This window comes from Pyrgilauda ruficollis, unplaced genomic scaffold, assembly GCF_017590135.1.
Source record: "Pyrgilauda ruficollis isolate IOZ18807 unplaced genomic scaffold, ASM1759013v1 scaffold10, whole genome shotgun sequence".
In the NCBI taxonomy this organism is placed as follows: Eukaryota; Metazoa; Chordata; class Aves; order Passeriformes; family Passeridae; genus Pyrgilauda; species Pyrgilauda ruficollis.
The window spans coordinates 6358401-6364191 of record NW_024508101.1 but is presented as its reverse complement, the minus strand read 5'-3'; the positions used below and the strand labels follow the sequence as shown (position 1 = coordinate 6364191).

General features: G+C 40.6%; 1 long non-coding RNA gene across 1 annotated transcript; it reads left to right on the top strand.

Moving 5' to 3' along the window:
* Window positions 1-1608: 1608 nt before the first annotated feature.
* On the top strand, window positions 1609-4921 carry LOC121353007. The gene is made up of 3 exons (XR_005955025.1): window positions 1609-1742; window positions 2613-2785; window positions 4098-4921. It is a non-coding gene; the product is annotated as an uncharacterized LOC121353007 (long non-coding RNA).
* The last annotated feature ends 870 nt before the right edge of the window (window positions 4922-5791 follow it).

Here is a 5791-nt window from a genome sequence, read left to right as displayed (position 1 = left end):
TAGAAGAATGCCTTCCTTTAAATGATTTACAAAAACTCCCATATGCCAAAGACAGATCATTTACATGGAATCCAGGCAGCTTCATGCAATCACAATTACACATAATTGTCCCAAAAATGAGGAGGAGGGGGAGTAAATCAGCTTATCAGTGCTCAAGGTTTATTTTACTTCTCCCAAAAGAGCAGAAGCACAGGTTTGCTAGGAATCCTTTTTTGCTCTACTAAAAAAATCTGAAATGAAGAATAAATACAAAATAAAAATTCTTAGTTCTGATTTTTTAACTGCATCCAGTTTAGAATCACCAAATAATATAAAAGTGTTTTAAAGCCCAAACCTCTAGCAATAGTATAAATCACATGCAGGTTTCTTCAAAACACTGCTAAACATCCAACAGGAGAAAATGACGTTGTATATAACTTAATAGCAGTTGTGCCCTACCATATTAAAAATCAATTATACTTCACATCATGCAGTTTCAACTTATAGCAGATATTTGTGGTGCTAATTTGAGTTGTCCTGGATAATTAGAGGATCTGTATCTCCATCATTATAAAAAAATTACTTTTGCTAGGATTTGCACAGAGGTACTAACAGCATTAGAGTCATGATGATTTTAATAAAAGCCAGATTGTGTCTAGCTCTAATACTCCAAATCTTTAATGAATTTATCTCACAATATCCACAGAAGAAAACTGAGCACCTTTATGCCCCTTTTCAGTCAGTGGGGAACTGAAGCTCAACAGTAACAGGGTTTAGACACTCAGAGACATAAGCACTCTGCTTACCTTCACTTTTAACACACACACATTGCAAAAAAACCCAACGCAACCCCATAGGTGGTGACAGGGAAAGGAGATCAGACATTTCCTGGAGAGGACCTGAGCTTCCAACACCCACGAGCTGGTGTCTGTCTTAATGCACTGCAATATTTCTAGTGTCAGCCTGGCTTTGCCAGGGGGCATGAAGAAACATAGGCCTTAAATAAGCAACAGAATGTGGTAGTGGGGAAAAATAAGAAAACTACTGGAGATTTTCCTGCAGCAGGGAGAGGGTTATTTGCCTCCAAAAGGTTATTGTTTCAGAATTGTTTGATGAAATAATAAACAAAATCCTGCACTGCTAATAGTTTCTGTAGACCCATGCTGCCTTGCAATGCAGAGGAGGATGTGTACTCCCTGCCCAGAGATGGCTTCCTGCATAGTTTCAATGTGAAGGAACATGCACTCATTTGTCAATGACAAAAAGCTAGAAGGCAATTTCTTAGCCTTAGTGCTTTCTCTTAAGCAGAAATAGTCCCATCAATGTTGGAGGTGTTTAAGGAGATTCAAATGGTTTTAATGCTCAGGCTTCTTTTCTAAATTGAATTAAGAACCTGCACTGAACCAATATTGCAAAGGACAAAGGTCAAGGCTTTATTTATATAATACAAGGATGTAATGCAATAACCGGCTGTTGGAGGCACGTAAGTAAAAGCTCAGGGACAAAGCTGCAGACAGGATGTCAGCAGTGCACAGGGAATTAGCCATGCAACTCCCTCTCATTAATTACAGATACGCACGTCCCAGCCACCACACATCATCGTGAAGGCGTAGCCAGCAGTAATTCTGTGATTCATACCTTACCATTAACAGTGCAAGAAAAGGTGAAAGAGGATTGTGCTCTTCTGGCACCATCAGGTAACCGTGGTTTTGGGTTCTTCCCATGTCCAATCTGAAATGGAACAGCAGCCATGGAAAAACACGGTAAGGTGGAGCTTTCGTAATTTCCTCAAGTGCCATTTTTAGTCATGTTACTATATAAAGAATAAATATTTCTATACCAATTGTCAGGCAGCAATATAATACTTTTCTACAAAGCCCTAACAAATATTAATATTGTTACACCTTGCAAGATCTCCATAAGCATGTTCTGTGTCAACACACCTGTCAGAGACAAAAAGATTTAAAAGCTCAGAAGGACTTTGAAAGTTCCAGTTCTAAATATTGCTTTTCTTAATTTGTAGAGTATGTTGCTTGCTTAACATGGGGCACACCCTGCAACTTTACTCCCAGTCAAATACATCCACAACTTATTGGAGCTCATCATATATGTTTGGGTACAAGACTACTTAATTTTTTGCCAAACATTCTCTTATTATTGCCAAAAAAACCCCAATTAAAAACCCAACAGTTTCAGCAACAAAAATGCAGGAAGGGGAAAATATTTCACTTGTTATATCTGGCATAGATGCTGGTTTTTTTTTGGTTTTTTTTTTTTTATATGAGCATCACATCCTACTCAAAATCTGACTTCCAGTTTGTGCAAGAGTGCCACAAAACCAAAAATCCATCTTAAGGTAACAGAATGTACACAAGGCTTTACTGTCTTACTCTAAGAGCCTGTTGACATTTGCTTTTGTCCTCATGACATCTGTAACTAATGCAACATTGCAGCCCTTACCAAAGGCTTTAAAATAAAGTTTACCAGCATTAACTGCCAGGTAGCCTTTTCCAAATGTTTTTCATACACTTTCTACACCAGACTTAGAAAAATGCAGGTCTTCATGAAGTCTTTAACTGATGGAAAAGATCTAGCAAAGATTTACTGGTAACCAGGTGTACCCTATTTCCCAGGCACTCTGCTGGCAGAGAGCAATGAATGATGTTCTTTACCTCAAGAAAACTGTACCCCACAGGCTGGGAAAAAGCCAAGCCAGGAATCTGCTCTTCAGCTGAGCTATTTTACAGGCCAAACCACCAGTTATGGCTCATGTTCACCCACAGAGTGTTGAACAAGGCTGTGCTTGGTAAGTAGTACCCCTTGTCACCATCGGTCTCCAGAAAGACAAAGGTCAAACACACACTGTTGGTAGGCTTTGCCCAATTCTCGGGGCAAGAGGGTCCTTCTCTCACAGAGGGCAGCACATGATCCCAATACCTGCATGTCATTTCACTTCAGCTGTTTCGTTGTGGTCACCCCAATACAGCTGAGAGATGTAAAGGCCTTGTAACATACAGAAAACGATAAATGTAAGAGTTGTGAATTTCTCTGTTAAGGATAGTAATTTTTTTTTTTTTTTGCATTACAATTCAGTTCCTCAGGATGGGAACACTCAGCTTCCTGAGCTTCTGGCAGCTGAAGAATTCAGAATGTGCTGACTAAGACCCCATTAGAGCCATCCTTTAATTGCTGTGATCTCCTGTGCTTGACTGCTTAGAACAGCCTCTCCAAGACTAAAGCAACCCTTAATCTTTCACTCTCTGCTCCTGTAGTCTAAGTTCTGCAGTATAAAAATACCTCTTATTTGAATCTGTTGAGTATTAAGCAGCTTTTTGTAGGGGTAAAATTCATGAGGCCATGGTTGACTTTTCCAGACCCCAGAACTTTGGGTTGTCCCAAGTCCTGCAGTGCATTAACCTGCCCTCAAGAAAAGTACACCTCAGCTTACATCAACATAAAAGGCAAAACCTTTCCAGAGCAAGAGAACGCACTCTTTTAAGTATGGTTTCCCTAAACAAAACAGAAGGTAAAACACAGGTTTCCAAAAATGTTTTGAAAGGTGTTTCAGCCATCTGGTTATGTAAATGTGAGCAATCACAGATTTTTAAACAGTCTTTAGTGAGCTTGGTGACCTGGCTACACACATAAATGCATCCCTCAAGAGGAAAAAAATGTATAATGGCTGGTTTGGGATTCATGGATTTGCTGTGAGTCTGTGCTTAAACAAAAGAGAGGGAGGTGAGGAGAAAGTGAATGTATGGAAACACAGACTCAGAGAAAAGGGGATACAAAAAGAAAAAGTAAAATGAAATTGTTTATGGTTGCTCAATACAAGAATAGACAAGCTTTTAACATACAAAGATTCAAGCACAACATGGACAGAGGAAATTATTATTCCAGCTCTACAGAGAAAATCCCAAAATGCAACTGCTTAAGAAGTGGGAAACTCCCAGTGTCTGGACATTCCCCAACTCAATGCCTGCCTTGTGCATTTTGCTGTTTCATGGTGTAGGACTTCTGCTTGCAGGATGGGAAGCACAAAGGCCCTTGTGTTTGCTTTGGGCCTCTGGCTGCTATTGTAATACACACCACCATAAATATTGCTCACATTCTTTCAGCACTACACAGCAATTCTAGAAAGTGAAGAGCAACAATCCAGGCTGAGGATCCAGTGTATTGCAAGCACCTTCCCCTTAAACAGCCATTGCAGAGGAAGAAGAAACAGAAGAGGGAGCAGAAGGCAATGACAGAAGGGAACAGATTGTCACAATGACCCATCTCCAGAGGAAACCTTCTGCTGCCCCCAGGAACCTAACTGCTGGAATAGAGGGAAGGTCATAAAAACCAACCAGCAAGCCACCCAAACCCAATTGCATTGAGCAGCTCATTCCTGGAGACTAAGGATGGATGCAGCTCCACAGAGTAGAAAAGACTCAGCACATCAACTGAACTTTCTTTTTGGTACAATAAAAGAATTAAATGCAATGTGCAAATAATTCAAGAGTTTATTGGCAGGGTGGAGAAAGAGCTTCTACATTCCAGGAGTGTTTTATTACTGCCTGCTTTTGAATTGCAAAGCAGTGAGCTCAAGGGTTTTTAGAGTAAGACCATTGTAAGAGGCATTTTTGTTATCCAATGCCTCAGAGGAACAGAGGAGACTCCTGAAACATCTCTGTAACTGCATTGTAGGAAGCTGCTGCTGCAAGCAGGCACACAGCTGCTTAGAGGCCATCAGAAATAGAATTAACATCTCCCTGTGTCTTGAGACACACAGAGCTCATAGCTGGGTACCCCAAAGCTGTGTTGGCATTCTGCAACTTTTAGTTGATGAAGACATGCAACTAAAACTTCTGCAAGTACAAGGTGTGCAATCATACTTTCCCTTAGTAAACATTTCTGAAATGAATGTTTGATCTTAGGGAGTGCAAAATCCTGTTCCTGAAATCAGATGCATAAACCCCACTCACTTTTGGACATCTCAGTCTTCCTACAGCACAAAAATCATCCCTGTGTAGTTAAGCTGCACAAAAGGAAGAGAGCTGTTCTCAGTGCTGCCATTCTCTGTAGGATGTGCTGTTCTTTCTAGATTTTTGAAGCTGTGGTAATTTACATTCTCTGACTCCTTCTCCTAGTTTCTCTGAGACTATTCAGCCATGACTTTAGGTGCAGTAATTGTAGGGACTAGAGAACTGTTCTTTCTCCTGGGGACAGAAGACCAGCCCAGCTCTTTCACAAGATTTTACTACTTCTCTTCCAGCTTCCCACAGCCCTTGATTTCTTGTGTATGTATCCATCCCTCAGACAACCCACCAATCCCCAGATTTCTTCTAACATGAACAAACTCAATATGATTCACAAACCTTTTTTACAGGTACAACATAAAAATGAAAAGGGGAATGTTCTAGGCCAGAGGGATCAGTTGGACAAGCACAGAAAAACAGAGACTGTGGTCTGGACACAGACATGCAAGAGAAAATCTGATTAATCTGGAGGGTAGAATGACTAAAATTTAGTCCATGGGAAGTTTGGAATAAAATTATCATCATCATTCTGTTTTTGAGAGAAGCACAGAAATTTGAGCATTCTTTACAGGCAGGAAATAAGAAAGAAAACTCATCAAAACAATATTAAGTTTTTCCAAATGAGACAGCAGCTGAGATTCCCATTTCTTCATCCCTTGAGCTGCCAGGCACTCATCTTTTCTTTCCAGTAACCCGAGAGGGAGCCAGGTGTGCCCAAGCCTGTTCCCAGGCTGTCAGAAGGGCACAGCAGAGGTTGCCAAACTGCTGGCTCCTCCAAATGGAAACCATGG